At 48.0% G+C, this 18,791-nt stretch overlaps 1 non-coding gene across 1 annotated transcript; it reads left to right on the forward strand.

Annotated features, from left to right (window-relative positions):
• Positions 1 to 7,324: 7,324 nt before the first annotated feature.
• trnav-uac (transfer RNA valine (anticodon UAC)) lies at positions 7,325 to 7,397 on the forward strand. The gene has a single exon. It is a non-coding gene; the product is annotated as a tRNA-Val (tRNA).
• The last annotated feature ends 11,394 nt before the right edge of the window (positions 7,398 to 18,791 follow it).

Genomic DNA, 18,791 nt, shown 5'->3' on the forward strand with positions numbered 1-18,791 from the left:
TTGCCGGTCAAAAGTCGGCAGGTCACCTCCACCAAATCTTCTACCGTCCCCCCAGGTGAGAGGAGATAAACTTCTATCGCCCGCCTTTATTTCAACGCCCTGACAGCGCCCCCAGCTTCGATCAGAAACATATTGATAATAATGTTATATAATGGGACATTGTACTGAGTTTTGCTCGGTATTGACGGGATTTTGTGGATGCAGAAGCAGTCAGAGTCTGTGGGAGGGAACAACACTTGGTGAAACCCTTTCCCCAACTGGATAACACGGTGGATTGACATCTGCATACACGAATGGGAGCTAGGTAGGTTGCACGTCATTTGACGAGATTTGTTGATATCGGACAATTACACCGCTCAGTGACAATTGGCGAGGGTGATTTTGACGGAAGGTCAGCGAACCGATTTGTCTATGGCAATAGGCGGGGTCGCTCAATGGACAAAAGAGCAATGGGGAGTCTGTACAATGAGGGATATGAAACCGGCGAAAGCTTTTCACGTTCAGAGACCGTGCTGCCCACTTCAGTAAAAGGATGAAGTCCACTTCTTTACACTGACCCTGAAATATCCGTTCTCTGCATTTGATTCTTTTAGTTTTACAAGTCGGTAAAGCTGCAAACTACAAAGCGTTTATGCTGCCCAGAGGGGGATTGGTCAGAGTCGTAATAGAAATGAAAGTTGCACAATGAGTGTAAAAATCTATAAATCTGACGGCTGGTACGTAGTTGTCAAATGAACACAGACAGCAGCCAGGGTGTTAAATTTTTATTGGCAGTGAGGTTTCTATTCCCTGGCGCTGCAGTTTGAGCGCTGCAAACAGGTTTCGAACATGACGCGAAAAATCCCCATTGGATTTCAAGTCCAACGCCTTAACCACTCGGCCATCGCAGCTCCATTAATGTTCATTGCACCCACCGTAGCACTACAACTGAAGTGATGGTTGTATTTATTTTCGGTAATGGAAAAGGTGATTCATCATTCCAATACAAATAGTATAATTCGACAGCTTTAGAGTTTGTTTCAACACAGTTACGTCAGAACGTGAATGTGGAGCGATAACACTGCCGTCAGTATCGTAACTGAATGAGATTTCCATTGTTGGGGATAAAGGTCGGGATCAGAATCAGGTTTATAATGACGGACATATGTCAACATTACATTGTTGCTTATATATTCTACCCCTCCTGAACCGAATTTTAAAATTGCATTTGCCTTCCTTTACCGCTGACTAAACCTGGAAGTAAATATTTAGGGAATATTGCACAAGGTCTCTTTGCACCTCTGATTTCAGAAAACCTTCCCCATTTAGAGACTTTTTTATCCTTTCTTCCAAAGTGCAACACCGTACCGCACGATGATCTATTTGACAAATCTCCTCCCTTTCTCCTCAACTGTCTTTGATCTTCAAACTGCTTGGAATCTTTTGAGTTATCTAACACGTTCAAGTCAGGCTACCTTTCTTTTATTGTCCTTTCTTCAGCCTAACTTCCTTCTTTCAGAGCGGAGTGACAGTCATAATTCTCCAGTCATCAGCATCTATTCTCGAATATCAAGTCACTTTTATTTTCATTTCGACCATAACTGCTGGTACAGTACATAGTAAAAATGAGACTACTTTTTGAGGACCATGGTGTTACATAACACAGTACAAAAAACTAGAGAGAACTACGTAAAAAGCAACACAGAATAGAACTACACGAGACTACAGACCTACCCAGGACAGCATGAAGTACGCAAAACAGTACAGGCATTACAATAAATAATAAACAAGAAAGTAGGGCAGTAAGGTGTCAGTCCAGGCTCTGTGTATTGAGGAGTCCGATAGCTTGGGGGGAAGAAACTGTTACATCGTCTGGTCGCGAGAGCCCGAATGCTCAAACGGCAGGAGGGAGAAAAGTTTGTAGGAGCGGTGCATGTGGTCTTCATAATGCTGGTTCCTTTGTGGATGCAGCGTGTAGTATAAATGTCCGTAATGGCGGGAAGAGAGACCCCGATAATCTTCTCAGCTGATTTCATTATCCGCTGCAGGGCCTTGCAATCATTAATGGTTCAGTTTCCGAACCAGGTAGTGATGCAGCTGCTCAGGATGCTCTCAATACAACCCCTGTAGAATGTGATGAGGATGCGGGGTGGGAAATGGATTTTCCTCAGCCTTCGCAGAACGTAGAGACGCTGCTGGGCTTTCTTTGCTATGTTGTATGTAAATAATGATACGTGAAGGAGTGCCTACAGAATCTCTCCAGTTACCACTTTCAGGACCATGGGGTGTAGTCCAACTGGTCCCGATGACATCTAATTTTTGTCCTTTCAGCTTCACAGGCACCTTCTCCAGGTGATAACATCCACTCTCACTGATGCCCTCTGACACATGTTTCTCGCTGCCTGCCATTATGCTGGCGTCTTCCACAGAGCAGCCTGGCGCAAAATATTCATTCAGTTCGTCCCTTTTCTTTTCCCCCCATTACTGCTTCTTCCGCGTCATTTTCCAGCTTTCTGATACCCATTCTCGCATCCCTTTTAATATTCATATGTCTGAACAGAGATTTTCTCCAGTATTGGCCAGTTTTTAAAGCGTCCCAAACCTCCGGCTTCCCTCTAATGCTTGCTACATTATAAACCCTCACTTTTGCTTTTATGCTGTCTTTACTTTCTGGTATCAGCCATGGTTGCCTCATCCGCCCTTTCCAATATTTATTCTTATTTAGGATGCACCTTTCCCATTAACCCGTAAAACACCAACCATTGTGGATTTTCTCTCAGCCATGCTAGTGCCCCCTTTCCAATCCACCTGGCCCGCTCCAGACTTGGGTCGCCGTTCTTTTCTGCCAGTAACAGGGTCGAGGACTATTATCGTCCCTGTTTTTATTTCTGCGAGTGACGGGTTCGAAGACAGTTATGGTCCCTGAGTTCTTTATTCTGCGAGTGTGTCTGATCATAAGACCCTGGGGCATAATCAGACCGCCAAACGATTGAAATCCCGCCAGGCCCGTTGGCCATTGTTTTTTGGACGGATCAAGTTTACCCTCATGTACCTTCCAGGATCCAAGGACGGGAAGTCGGTCGCGCTTTCCCGCCAGCATGACTCCACGGATATCACCTCCATTCCCGAGACGATCCTCCCACCATCCTGAGTGTGGCCACCCTCACTTGGGAGATCCAGGCTAAGGTAAAGGAAGCCCAGCGGGACGAATCCGCCCCTGGCAATGGACCCGGCGATCGCCCGTACGTGCCTGTCTCCGTCAGGTCTCAGGTTCTCCAATGCGGGCACACATCCTGGTTCACCTGCCACCCCGGGAGTGATCGGACCCTGGTAACGGACCCGGCGATCGCCTGTACGTGCCAGTCTCCGTCAGGTCTCAGGTTCTCCAATGCGGGCACACATCCCGGTTCACCTGCCACCCTGGGAGTGATCGGACCCTGGTAACGGACCCGGCGATCGCCCGTACGTGCCCGTCTCCGTCAGGTCTCAGGTTCTCCAATGGGGTCACACACCCGGTTCACCTGACACCCCGGGAGTGATCGGACCCTGGTAACGGACCCGGCGATCGCCTGTACGTGCCCGTCTCCGTCAGGTCTCAGGTTCTCCAATGCGGGCACACATCCCGGTTCACCTGGCACCCTGGGAGTGATCGGACCCTGGTAACGGACCCGGCGATCGCCCGTACGTGCCTGTCTCCGTCAGGTCTCAGGTTCTCCAAATGGGTCACACATCCCGGTTCACCTGACACCCCGGGAGTGATCGGACCCTGGTAACGGACCCGGCGATCGCCCGTACGTGCCCGTCTCCGTCAGGCCTCAGGTTCTCCAATGGGGGCACACATCCCGGTTCACCTGCCACCCCGGGAGTGATCGGACCCTGGCAATGGACCCGGCGATCGCCTGTACGTGCCTGTCTCCGTCAGGTCTCAGGTTCTCCAATGGGGGCACACATCCCGGTTCACCTGGCACCCCGGGAGTGATCGGACCCTGGTAACGGACCCGGCGATCGCCTGTACGTGCCCGTCTCCGTCAGGTCTCAGGTTCTCCAATGGGGGCACACACCCGGTTCACCTGCCACCCTGGGAGTGATCGGACCCTGGTAACGGACCCGGCGATCGCCTGTACGTGCCGGTCTCCGTCAGGCCTCAGGTTCTCCAATGCGGGCACACATCCCGGTTCACCTGCCACACCGGGAGTGATCGGACCCTGGTAACGGACCCGGCGATCGCCTGTACGTGCCCGTCTCCGTCAGGCCTCAGGTTCTCCAATGCGGGCACACACCCGGTTCACCTGACACCCCGGGAGTGATCGGACCCTGGTAACGGACCCGGCGATCGCCTGTACGTGCCTGTCTCCGTCAGTTCTCAGGTTCTCCAATGCGGGCACACATCCCGGTTCACCTGCCACACCGGGAGTGATCGGACCCTGGTAACGGACCCGGCGATCGCCTGTACGTGCCCGTCTCCGTCAGGTCTCAGGTTCTCCAATGGGGTCACACATCCCGGTTCACCTGACACCCCGGGAGTGATCGGACCCTGGTAACGTACCCGGCGATCGCCTGTACGTGCCTGTCTCCGTCAGGCCTCAGGTTCTCCAATGGGGGCACACATCCCGGTTCACCTGCCACCCCGGGAGTGATCGGACCCTGGTAACGGACCCGGCGATCGCCCGTACGTGCCCGTCTCCGTCAGGCCTCAGGTTCTCCAATGGGGGCACACATCCCGGTTCACCTGCCACCCCGGGAGTGATCGGACCCTGGCAATGGACCCGGCGATCGCCTGTACGTGCCTGTCTCCGTCAGGTCTCAGGTTCTCCAATGGGGGCACACATCCCGGTTCACCTGGCACCCCGGGAGTGATCGGACCCTGGTAACGGACCCGGCGATCGCCTGTACGTGCCTGTCTCCGTCAGGTCTCAGGTTCTCCAATGGGGGCACACACCCGGTTCACCTGCCACCCTGGGAGTGATCGGACCCTGGTAACGGACCCGGCGATCGCCTGTACGTGCCGGTCTCCGTCAGGCCTCAGGTTCTCCAATGCGGGCACACATCCCGGTTCACCTGCCACACCGGGAGTGATCGGACCCTGGTAACGGACCCGGCGATCGCCTGTACGTGCCCGTCTCCGTCAGGCCTCAGGTTCTCCAATGCGGGCACACACCCGGTTCACCTGACACCCCGGGGGTGATCGGACCCTGGTAACGGACCCGGCGATCGCCTGTACGTGCCTGTCTCCGTCAGTTCTCAGGTTCTCCAATGCGGGCACACATCCCGGTTCACCTGCCACACCGGGAGTGATCGGACCCTGGTAACGGACCCGGCGATCGCCTGTACGTGCCCGTCTCCGTCAGGTCTCAGATTCTCCAATGCGGGCAGACATCCCGGTTCACCTGCCACACCGGGAGTGATCGGACCCTGGTAACGGACCCGGCGATCGCCTGTACGTGACGGTCTCCATCGGGCCTCAGGTTCTCCAATGGGGGCACACATCCCGGTTCACCTGACACCCCGGGAGTGATCGGACCCTGGTAACGGACCCGGCGATCGCCTGTACGTGACGGTCTCCATCGGGCCTCAGGTTCTCCAATGGGGGCACACATCCCGGTTCACCTGACACCCCGGGAGTGATCGGACCCTGGCTCTCCTGAGGAAGCACTTTTGGGGGCCGTCCACGGAGGGGAACACCCGTTCTTATGTCTCGGCTTGTTCCGTCTGTGCCCGGGGAAAGTTCTCTCATCGACCACCTGCGGGTCTTCTTCGTCCTCTAACTGTACCTGGTGTCCCTACTCACACATCGCCCCAGACCTCGTCACTGGTCTACCCCTTCCCGCGGAACCAGCAGTGTCCACACCGTGGTAGACCGATTTTCTAAGGCGGTGTACATTGTGGCCCTCCCTAAACTCACTTCCCCTCAAGAAACCGCAGGTCTTCTCACCCGCCAGGTCTTCCGCCTCCATGTAATCCCCGCGGACATAGTCTCCGATCTAGATCCCCAGTACGTCTCACAGGTATGGAGAGCCTTCTGTCAGGCCTCAGGTGCATCAGCCAGCCTGTCATCCGGCTTTCACCCCCAGTCGAACGGGCAGACGGAACGGGTCAACCAAGACTTGGAGCGACCACCTCCCGTGGGTTGAGTACGCCCCCAACTCTCTGGTGAGCTCTGCCATTGTGCGCTCTCCGTTCGAGTACTCCCTTGGGTACCAAGCCCCGATGTTCCCTGCGCAAGAAGGAGAGATTGCGGTACCGTCGATTCGGGACCATATTGATCGGTGCCGTAAGTTTTGGGAGGAAACTCGCGCGGCCCTACTCAGATCAACAAATCAAAATAAGAAGACAGCCGACCGAGACCGGACTCCGGCGCCGGAGGTACCAACCTGGGCAGATGTTGTGGCTTTCCTCCAAGGACATCCTGCTCAAAAACGAACATAGGAAACTCGGCCCCCGCTTCCTGGAACCATCCAAGGTTGACAGGATTATCAATCCCACAGCGGTCCGCCTACTATTGCCAAGGTCCATGCGCATCCACCCAACTTTTCAAGTGTCTCAGATAAAGCCAGTTTCCGTCAGCCCCTTGTGTCCCCCACCTGGGACTCCCCCACCTGCCCGTATCATCGACAACCATCCGGCATACACCGTCCGAAGACTACTGGATGTACGCCGTAGGGGCAGGTGTCTCCAATACCTAGTGGACTGGGAAGGGTCCAGAAGAGCTTTCCTGGGTCCCCCGCTCCTTCAGTTTAGACCGTTCCCTCATCCAGGACTTTCATCGGGACAATTCAGACAGGCCTGGAGGATCGCACGGAGCCTCCCATTGTGTGGCGGGGGATTACTGCCATGATCACTTCTAGTTCCTGGTTATCTTCCTCCGGAATTGGGCCTCAATCACGTCGTTTATTTCCCAATCATTCCCATTTTCCACTAAATACCAACACCTGCTTTCCATCAGCAAATGCAGTGTAAATATCCTGTGACCATAACTAGGAGCTGCCAGCTCGCTGGTCGACTCGTGTACGAGTAATCTCGTGCCATGGTTCTTAGGACGATCAGTTACAAATCCAGCATCTTTCCTGAATCCTCTACGAAAACCAAGACTCCAGGTAATGACTCCCTTGCCACCCATTCCACGCCCGTGTTCAGCACTTGGGTTCGTTCCACTGCCACATCCCTGTAACACTCTACCTATACCCATACTCCAGGGAATAAGTTCCTAAACTAATAATACGTGTTACTGAGAACGGAAAGGAACAGTGGGCAATGTTTTGTACTTATTGCTGTACTTCAGAGCAGGGCGGGGAGGCGATGTCTCGGGTCATTGCCCAAGAGCGCAAAGCATTGAGCGCTTTGCACGGTTTCTGTGGTGTAGTGGTTATCACGTTCGCTTTACACGCGAAAGGTCCCCAGTTCAATCCTGGGCAGAAACATTGTTTGGGCTTCAGTGCTTCAAATGAACTTGAGACTCAAATTTTCAGTTTGTGTTCAAGTTTACTGTCATGTGCATCCAGCTGTAAAAATAATGAACATTCTCTTTTCTTGCAGTAGCGCATTGTATTTCAAACCTGGCAAAGGTAAATTAAAGCAGGAAGAATTAATAGAAATTATATTTAATTTACAGGAGACCATAAAGGGATTTAAACCTAAGGAGGTTCGTGGATAACGTACACTGCGTAACGGGAGAATCAGCCTTCAACCCTATTGTCATGTATTGTCGCATGAGGATGCATTGTGGTTTCAACGAAGCTCACACCTCAAATGTTCCCATCCAGAGCAACATCAGAAATAACTTTGTGCTGAAAAATTTCAAACCTACTTTAAAATAGCAAATCGCTTTCGTTTTCCACACCCCTGTATTCCATTCCTTCCTCGTCTCACCATACAGACTCTCCGTTCATATTCTCCACCACAGTATTCTGGGTTCCACCTTTTCAGTCTGCCTCTCCCCATCTCTCTCTATTTCTTTATCTCACATGCATTCAATCTCTCTGCTTCTCTTTGTTTTCTCTGTCGCGAGCAGCACCACAGCAACCACACGTCAGACGCGCAAATATTTGTGCTCAGTACAGTTACAACTGTGGAAACAGTTGGTAACATCAACACCTAAAACTTTCAATCTGTGATCTTCCGGTGATATTGCAGCGCAGACAGAAGTCAAATATCTTACCATTGGTATCGCTCATTCCATTCCTGTTAAAGGTCCAAGGAGGAAGAATTGATCACAACTCTGACATCGCAGTTCTGCGGGAATGTCGAAAAGTATGGTAAAAATCTTCCTATATAATGACGGTAATGTAGAACAGGAAAACTGGGCACTTTTTAGTTTTGAGACGAGGTGATGGTGGGAGATCTCATATCGGTACAGAGTTGGGATCACGGTCCATTTCAATATATTGAAGTGGTTGTGATTCCATGTAAAATTAAAACGTGGGCGAAATATCCCGCGCCTGCATAAGGGTCAGTAACTGGCCGTGGAGGTTCATCCGTAACGTCAACGTCAGGAATAAATACTTATCTCGGAAAACGCTCCGCCCCTGATTCAACGCGCAGCCCGTGTAGAGTTACTCCGAAATAACTCCCGATCTTTCTCCAGTAACACTCTTAACTTTATCACCTTATTAAAGTCTTACGGCCGGACATTCTGATCAAACCAGCCACAATTATATTGTTTAGCCTTTCGACAACGTAATTGCCAGTGATGCTTTACTCCGGGATCCCCACGGTGGAAGTGAAATGTTTGAAATATATGCCACTGAAAAGTGATCAGTGAAAATGTATCCTGGGGTATCAGTGGAGTCCAGTTGGAAAATAACACCTCGCCTTTGGACGTTACGGAACAGATGGGTAGTATATTGACAGTCACACACAAGATGCTTGTGGAACACAGCAGGCCAGGGAGCATCTATAGGGAGAGGCACTGTCGGTGTTTCGGGCAGAGACCCTTCGTCAGGACTAACTGAAATGAAAGATACTGAGATTTGAAAGTAGTGGTGGGAGGTGGAAATGCGAAATGATAGGAGAAGACCGGAAGGGCTGGGATGAAGCTAAGAGCTGGAAAGGTGATTAGCAAAAGTGATACAGAGCTGAAGAAGGGAAGTGATCATGGGACGGGAGGCCTCATGGGTAAGAAAGTGGGGAGGAGCACCAGAGGCAGATGGAGAACAGGCAGAGTGATGGGTAGAGAGAAAAAAAAAACAACAGCAGTTAAATATGTCAAGGATGGAGTGATAATGAGGACATGGAGGCCACCTGCTGTACCAGCGAGTGAGGAATGGGCAATTGTTCACCAAGTTGTAGTTCCTAAGGTTTATAGGACTGAAATTTTAACTTTGGCCCACAGTATACCCTTACATCGACATTTTGGAGTGAATAAAACTAAACAGGATTATCAAAAAATGTTACTGGCCTAATTTGAGGACAGATGTTGTGACCTTTCGCAGAACCTGTCACACTTGTCAAATTGTGGGTAAACCTAATCAGGTCACCCCAGTGGCTCCACTGTAGTCTAAACCTGCATTCAGTGACTCCTCTTCAAAATTTATAGTGGATTGTGCTGGCCCTTTGCCAAAGACTAAAGCTGGCCATCAGTATCTGCTAACTATTATGTGTACTACATCCTGATTCCCAGAGGCAATACCTCTCAGAAATATTAAAGCTAAAACTGTGGCAAAGGCTGTTACCAAATTTTTTTACTTTTTCTGGTTTGCCTAAAGAAATCCAGTCTGAACAAGGAAGTAATTTTACATCTGGATTATTCCAGCAGGGAGTTTATGAACAGGGAACTAAACAAATTACATCATCTGCATACCATCCAGAATCACAAGGGGCTTTTGAAAGATTTCATTCTGCCTTCAAAACCATGATTAAGACATATTGTGTTGAAAATGGAAAAGACTGGAATGAAGGAATACATTTGCTTTTGTTTGCAGTAAGAGAGTCAGTACAGGAATCACCGGGATTTACTCCATTTGAGCTTGTATTTGGTTGTAGAGTGAGGGAACCTTTGACCTTGTTAAAGAACATAGGATTAATGGGGATGTACATGTTAAGTTGTTAGACTATGTTTTGAAGATCAAAGATAAACTACTCCACACCTGAGGTCTAGCGAGACAAAACTTAGATTTCTCAGAACAAAGTGAAGTGTTGGTTTGATAGGAGGGCTTGGGAAAGAAAATTCCAGGTGGGGGATAAGGCGCTTACCTTATGTTGAAGAATGTTGACAAATCCACCTCAGGCGAATCTCAATAGACCGTATGAAATGGTCTCTCAAATTAATGATCTGAATTGTGTTATTAAAACACCCGACCAATGTAAACCAGCACAGGTTGTACACATAAATATGATACAGTCTTATTTTGACAAGCAGGCACCATCGGTGAGTGTTGTTGTCAAAACATATGAATCTGGTAACCCTGAGAATGAAACAATTGACTCGTCTGAGAATTTTCACAAGCCAAACATGGTCCCAGTTAGGCTAATGAACTCGGTTGTTCCAGAAAACATTGATAACAGGTTGGCACACCTGCAGCCAAAGCAACAACAATAGCTGAAGAAATTAATTCTGGAGTTTAAAAATGTATTTCCCATTGTTCCCAAGCAACCCACAGTCGCAGTACATAACGTAGATAATGGTCAAGCCAAACCGCTTAAACAACACCCATATTGCATGAATGCAGAAAAGTGTAAATTGCCTGAGCAGGGAATTGAATATATACTGGAAAATGGTATTATTAGTCCTTTAGCAGCAGATTGCTCACCCTGTGTTATTGTGCTCAAACCTGATCATAGTGTTAGATTTTGCACTGATTATAGGAAGGTAAATGCAGTAACAAAAGCAGATGCCCATCCTGTCCCTAGGGAGGATGATTGCACCGAAAAGGTTGGAAAAGCTAAATTTCTTACAAAGATTGATCTGTTGAAAAGGTATTGGTGTGTTCCATTGATGGACAGAGGTAGAGAAATTTCTGCATTTGTGACACCATCTGGGTTGTATGAATACAATGTTTTACCTTTTGGAAGGAAAAATGCTCCAGGAACATTCCAGAGAATGAATGATCCTGTAATTCGAGGATTAGAACACACAGATGCCTATATTGATGACTTAGTTACAGGGAGTGCCACTTGGGAAGAACATATCTCTGCAGTAGAAAAGCTGTTTGACAGGCTTTCCTAGGACAACCTTACAGTTAACTTGGCTAAGAGTGAATATGGCCATGCCACTGTGACCTGTCTTGACTATGTTGTAGGTCTAAGCAAGTTGGCTCCTGTTCGGTCAAAAGTCCAGGCAATTTCACAAGTTCCTATTCTGTCTGTTGAGAAGGTTCCTACAAGGTTTCTGGGAATGAATGGATATTATCGTAAGTTCTGTAAGAACTTTGCTGCTGTCGCTCTTCCTCTGACTAATCTCCTGAAGAAGGTTGAAAAGTTTGTTTGGACCGAGCCTTGTCAGGAGGCATTTGATCGATTGAAAGTTATTATTTGAATTTAGGCCAATCAATGTAGTGTTGTCATCACATTTAATTAGCAGATTGGAGCTGTAGGTGACAGCACAAGTCATGGGTGCACAGAAAGTAAAGGACAGGACCAAAGAGACAACCCTGTGGGTTATGCGTCCTGAGGGTCAGGGAGACAGAGGAGATGGAGCCCACTCTTACCACCTGACGGCGATCTGACAGGAAGTCCAGGATCCAGCTACACAAGGCAGGGTGAAGGCCGAGGTCTCTGAGCTTCTTGTCGATACTTCACGCATTCGTATGGCTACTGCTCTGCCCAAGACTGCAAGGAACTGCAGAGAACTTTGGAGCGCAGTGAACATCAGAGAAACAAGCCTCCACTCCATGGACTCTTCCTACATTCCCTTGCCTCGGGAAAGCAGGCCATGTACTCAAAGAACCTCATAACCTGGACATTCTTGCTGCAATCTTGCTCCCACATTGGTGGAGAGATACAAAAGCCTTAAAGTGCGTAACACCAGGCTGAAGGATGGCTTCCTGTCTGTGGTTATAAGCCAAATGAATGGCAAAATGGACTCGACCTCACAATGTAACTCGACGTGACCATGCACCATATGTCTATCTGCACTACACTTTCTCTGCAGCCATAATGCTTTGTTACAGTTACTGTTTTGTCATATATCAGCTCAATGTACTGTTGCAATGTATCGATCTGTGTGGATGGTACATCAGGCAAGATTTTCACTGTAGCTCAGTACTAGATAAGAATATACAAATTCCCCGTTTTAATTGTGTGGGAATATTAGATAGACTGAGCTTCTGCTCTGGAACTACAGAAGGAAACTGAACTGTTGTCATATCTGAGGAATGCAAATAAATAGAAAAAACTTCAATCTCGCATTACGACCTGCGGTAACTGGGATCAGGTAACTGGTGGTGGGTCTCCCATATGAATATCAGAATCAGGTTTAATAGCACCGGCATATGTCATGAAATGCGTTGTCTCTGCGGCAGCAGTAGAACCTAATTCATAACCATAGATTTTAACAATTGTGATTTAATATAAGAATATAATTATTACATAGTTAAATTATATAAATAGTACAAAATGAAAAAAGATGTAATAAACTATTTTAGTTGTGTCGACTATTTGACTGACTGGGTTGTTGCTTTGGAAGTAGTGGAGAGAAGCTTAACTGAACTGTACACATTTATGAGAAGCGCAGATAAATACAAAAGGCTAAATTCTCACATAAATGGGTCAGACACCCAGAAACATCGGCTACACTTCAGCAGATAAAAACAGTGGAATGAAACATGCTGAAAATATTGCAGAAAAAAGCATATTGTCCACCACAATGAGAGGACGTGACAGATCCGGATCTCACTGCCTTGTCTGAACGGGCGAAAGATGAAGCTACACGGACACGTAGAGCAGTGACCCGCAGATGCTGCAGATCTACGGAACAACGTGAACAGGAGGCGGGATCACGTGACGGTGGAGGCGGTGACTCCAATTACCCACCACTCTGTGGAAAGAAGCAAACTTGCCGCTCACAACTGCTTCCAACTTAAATGTATTAGACATTTCAACCCCCAGGAAAAGTATATCGTCTGTCTACGCTATCTATTCCTCTCGTAATCTTATAAACGTCCATCCAGTCTCACCCCAGCCTGCGCCGCGCTGGAGAAAACAACACAAGTTTGTCCTGCCTCTCGTTATAGCTCATGCCCTCTAATCCAGGCAGGGTCCTGGTAAACCTCTTCTGCACCCTGTCCAAAGCCCCGACATCCTTCCGAGAATGGGGGCGACCAGAACTGTATGAAACACTCCAGATGTGGTCTAACTAGTTTTATAAAACTGTGTTACGAACTGAGTCGTTTTAGAAACGAACCAGCAGCAACAGAGTTCACACTGGAGTCTGGTTTTGATGTCAAAACAACTCTTAGTGTCTACTTATAACTTAGTAAGTTAACGAAATAAAGGAAAGTATTATGTGTATATATGTGTAAATATAACCCCCAGATTATCGAGCCTGAGGGAACAAAGCTTAGAGTCTTGAGATGGTAAAGTAGGAAAGTTCAGTAATCCACGGAATAAATGATGGGAGAGATATTTGTAATCCAGGGTGAAGCGTAGAGAAACGGCCGTTACTTCAAAATAACCGTCGACGAAGTTCTTACCCCGCTGAATCCGTCCACATACGAGTTAATGAAAGTGACCTGTCACAGGAACACCGTCTTCCCGGGGTTACCACACAACATACCCAGGCAAGGGTTAACACAAGATATTTCACAATCCACTCCTATGGATTATACGAAGTGACAGCCACAGACGTTCTTTGTGTTTCCGTATACCGATGATCAACCCACTCTTGTCGGCACAGGAGAGTTCCAAGCCTCAGCTGCGACTAACTGAAGCGATCCGCTTTTCCAGTCTCTCTCTCTCTCTCTCTCTCTCTCTCTCTCTCTCTCTCTCTCTCTCTCTCTCTCTCTCTCTCTCTCTCTCTCTCTCTCTCTCTCTCTCTCTCTCTCTCTCTCTCCCTCCCTCTCCCTCTCTCCCTCCCTCCCTCCCTCCCCCCCTCCGACTGCCTGTCTGCAGATCTCTCTCTCTCTCTGATGGTTCAGTCCACGGTCAGCGCTGTCAGCCTGTGACTGACGTCATAGCCCCGCCTCCTCACGCCGGCGCTCTTAAAGAAACAGTCACAGTACGACCGCAGGCTCGTAACAGCCGCAACACAACTTTCCGACTTTTGAACTCAATTTTTCAACTGATAAAGACAACCACGCCATTTACCTTCTTAACCACCCGATCAATCTGTGCAGTCTCTTTCAGGGAGCGTTGCACGGAGTCTAAGATCCCACTGATCATCGACACTGTTCAGGGTTTTGCATTTAACAGTGTACTGTCGCATACATTCGACCTACCGAGCTGCCAAGATGATCATCACTAATCAAATCTCACTGAGATTTCTCAGGTCCTGTTGAATTTATTACCAAGTGCACAAATACGGGAAGGTACAGGTACAGAGAAACACTGACTTACGGCAGCATCACAGGCAAGTACATTCAGATAACACACGGAACACAAATTATACGATTCTCTGTCAGTAACAATCTAAATATGTTTTATGTCATCAACAATATATAAAATACATTGCGTCATGATCAATATTAAAATATGCATTTTGTGTCAAAAACAGACTTGGAAATGTTGAATTTGGTCCCTATCTCCATTCCTCCTGTAATCCACAACCAGCTCCTGTGTTTTTGTCACAATGAGGGAGAGGTTGTTTTCTTGACACCACTGTGTCGGGGTGATGACTTCTTCTCTGTCGGCTGCCTCGTTATTATTTGGGATTCGGTCGTGTACTGCCGTCAGCAAATCTAATTAGCAGATTGGAACCCGCCACTGCAGCCCCAGAGTGCTCTATGTACTGATTGCAAAGCTACGAAATTGCATGTGAATGGCCTCCCCTCCCCCAACTCCACTCTTTCTGCGTCACCAGCAGACTGGGACATCTCTCATCTCGCTGCCTCCGCCAGGACATTAAACTGTGAACAACTGTGGTCAGGGACTGATCTCTGGGGTACTCCAAACGCTACCTCCTTCCAGTCTGAAAACGACCCACTCATCCAGCCACACACTACCGGCAATTTATCGATCTCCAACGAAAAAGCCTAATCACCTACTCCCGATGTTCAATACCATTGCTGACTCTGAGTTTGCCACCGTCAAATGCCAGGAGGGACATAATAATCAGAAAGTCTCTTGTCACAGCCGTGTAAATAAAATGTGATCTCAGTAGGTGTGTGGCGCATGCTCAGAACGCGAAGGAGACAGACAAACTGAGCCCAGTCACAGACTGATGAAGGGGAGGAATGATCCATTTTGATACAGAGAGAGAAGCAGAGAGTTTGATATTGTGCCTGATGCCGGAACTGTGGCCATTTAAAAGACGAAATCTTGTTGCTCTAAATTACTTTGAGATGTGACTGTGTTTTAATCAGAAGACACCATGGAGATTAAAATTATTTCAGTTGAAATGTTGTCCTTCACCCTCTGATGTGCTTTGTAAGCTTTTAACAGTGTAGAAAAGGCAAAGGATTTGTCTATGGGAATCACAAACACAACAACACGTTAGTTCCGCTGTATCTGTCAGTTCACCAGCGCTTGAAAGCCGCCGATTCTTGAATGTGGAGGCGGAGATGCTGGAGAAGACAGCGCCCCACTCGCGACAAGGAGAGCCCGAACATGTGTCCATGCCCGTGATCTGATTGGATACATCGCCATGACGTTATAGCAGTGTGACGTCATTCACTGGCTCTCATTTTGGAAGGGATTCAGTCGGGCATCGCAGATACACTAACAGCTTCGCTCTGGGAAGCGGCCGTTCACCTGCTCCGTGTGTGCGAAGAGACTCATTCAGTTAACCCACCTTGTGATGCTCCGGTGAGTTCACAATAAATAGAGGCCACATTTCTGTCCGGAGTGAGCAAAGAGTTTTACTCAATCATCCCAGCTGCTGCAATACCAGCAACTTCACACCAGGGTGGAAGTTCAAATCAGCTCCGTGTTAAATGTTTAACCATCACGGTGACTGAAGGCAGCTGCAGGTTTATGAGGGACTGTTACTGTCAGATTCTGCAGTTCTTGCGGCTGCTCATCGCACCCAGGACTGAAACCTGGTCACTGAGCATTGGAGGAGTCTGTTCTGCTGATGTTAGCCTTAAACTAGACTGGTGTTTAATATTGTGGATCTGTGAATGATAAATCAGTTTGTATCAAATCCCGTGTCTCGCTTGAGAGGCCACTCGGCCCAGCTGGTCCCTACCTATGTTTCTGTTCCATATCAGTATGTGAAAAATCTACCCCTGCTGTTCTCCTCTCACCCTCCCTGAGATGACAGGTTGCAATTAGTCACCACTCAGTGGGATAGGAGATTTCCCTTGAATTTCATAGAATCACAGAAATCTACAAAATTTTACCGATGCTTTGGCCCACAATGTTGTACCGACCATTTAACTTGCTCTAGAAATTGGTTAGAATTACCCTACCACATAGCCACCTATTTTCCTAAGCTCCATGTACCTATCTGAGAGTCTCTTAAAAGACCCTATTGTATCCGCCTCCACCACCGTCGCTGGCAGTGCATTCCACACACACACCACTCTTTGCTTAAAAAACTTTGCTCTGATATCTCCTGTGTACCTACTTCCAAGCAGCTTAACCCTATTCCCCCTCGTGTTAGCCGTTTCTGCCCCGGGAAAAAGCCTCTGGCTATCCACACGACCAATGGCTCTCATCATCTTATCCACCTGCATGAATTTCCTGCATGATTTTCTCCGGGCTGAACAAGACGATGAGCTCACTGTGGTTGTGACGTTGTTCAGGGCTCCGGACGAAGTTGGTTAAACTCCTTCTTCCCCGCTCTTTTCAACGTTTTGGGTCATTTTCACCAATTTTAAAGGACTATGCCTCAGACAGCTGGGTTGTTGCAATTGTTACATACCAGCAGCAATAGATCACTAACGGAGTCTGGTTTCGATGTTAAAACAATTATCTTTATTAGTATTGTGAAGGGGGCCTGAATTACCCCTATGAACTGTGTTTTTGAAAAGAGAGAGGGAGTTGTTCAATACCGAACACCTTGTTAGAGAGAGGGAGGGAGGGAGGGAGGGAGAGAGTGAGAGTGAGAGTGAGAGTGAGAGTGAAGAAGAGAGAGAGAGAGAGAGAGTGAGTGAGTGAGTGCTCGGAGATGGTGTTATGCTTTCTCTGCAAGCTTGTTTACACTTTTACAAGGACACTGTCAGCTTCTGTGTTCTTACAGAGAGAGAAGGGAGGAACTGTTTGATGGACAGCTGGGGCTCAGTACGGTGAGATAAGTAAGAGGTCCGCTGATAGACCTCCAGACACATGGTTTTGGACACTGAATGAGCTTTGTTGTGTCCACAGAAAAAGGTGGGCTTTGGAGGATCGATCAGGAGTATCGATCAGTGGCTCTCGCAGTGTGAAAAGACTGTGACCGGTGGGGAGTTATTCGTGTGTCCATCCCTCGCCTGGGTTAATAACTCCACCACAGAAGAACGGTCCCGTTTGTAGTGGTCACAGTCGGTGACTTCCAAAGGATTTCGGAGGACGAAGGGACTATCGACGGCGTCAGCTTACCTGAAGACTCAAAACTCTCCCTCTCTCTCTCTCCATCACTACTCGACTCAATCCCACGAACTGAACCGAACTTCACTCATCACCGTAAGACGGTATCCATTCACCCCGAGGCGTGAAGAAGCTTGGCTTTCCTATTTACACACACACACACACACACAATCATTGCTAACCTGTTTGATATATCTGCATTTATATTGCTGTATAGCGTAGTTACTAATAAAGGGAATGTAGAGAGAAGGCAATTACGAAGAATTCCACACACATTCCACGCTGGGTAAACGAAATAACAGTCGCCAAAGATCTTATCCGTCGATTAGCTCGGAAATCCACTTAGAAATTACCACAGAACACCCCGATTCCAGGTAAGGGCCAACAAAAGTGATACCACAGGATACTCCAGCAAATCCACACATATGGATGATACGAAGTGATAGTCACACATCCGTTGTGCACTGCGTGCCGATGATGAGATCAACCGTACCTTTTGGGCATGGAAGAGTTGCAGCCTATAGCAGTCACACGCTGAAGTTCCAACAGCTTGTCTCCCTCTCCCTCTCCCTCTCCCTCTCCCTCTGCCTCTCCCGCTCCCTCAGGCTGCCGCAGCTTGTGTCTGACTTCAGAGCCCCGCCTCACTCAGGCACTTAAAGCGACACTCACAGTAAACGAACCTGCGGTCTCGTAACACAATGCACCTCTAAAGTCTGACAGCAGACTCGCGAGTGAATCTTCGATGGTGCAGAGTCAGAAACAAAAGAGTTGCCAGCCTGAATCAGGGGCTCCAGAGAGAAATGGGGTCCAGAGGAGGAGGACGAATAAGACCAGCAGGATGTGGTTAAAAGTGAAAGATTAGAAGCATTTGGAAATTGGTTGATCGAAAAAAAAGGTGGTTAATTTGTGCACAACACAGGTGGAAATCAACAGATAAGGCAGAAATTTTGGAGAGGAATACGTAGAAAATGTTTTCTCAGTATTTCCAGCAACTGCAGAATCTCCTATGTTTTATATCTGCATTTTACTTTGGCATTAGATACACGTTGATATTGAGTATATTGCTTATGGGAGCCGCTTTCTGCGTTAAAACAGCTGCAGATTTTTTCTATACCCAAGATAAAAAAAAATGAGGTATGGATATTGAAATGGTGCTTGCAGAAATGTTTAATGGCACCGTGATTACCCATAGGGCAATTCGTTAAGAATTTCGC

The sequence above is a fragment of the Hypanus sabinus genome, unplaced genomic scaffold (genome assembly GCF_030144855.1).
Source record: "Hypanus sabinus isolate sHypSab1 unplaced genomic scaffold, sHypSab1.hap1 scaffold_458, whole genome shotgun sequence".
Lineage (NCBI taxonomy): Eukaryota > Metazoa > Chordata > Chondrichthyes > Myliobatiformes > Dasyatidae > Hypanus > Hypanus sabinus.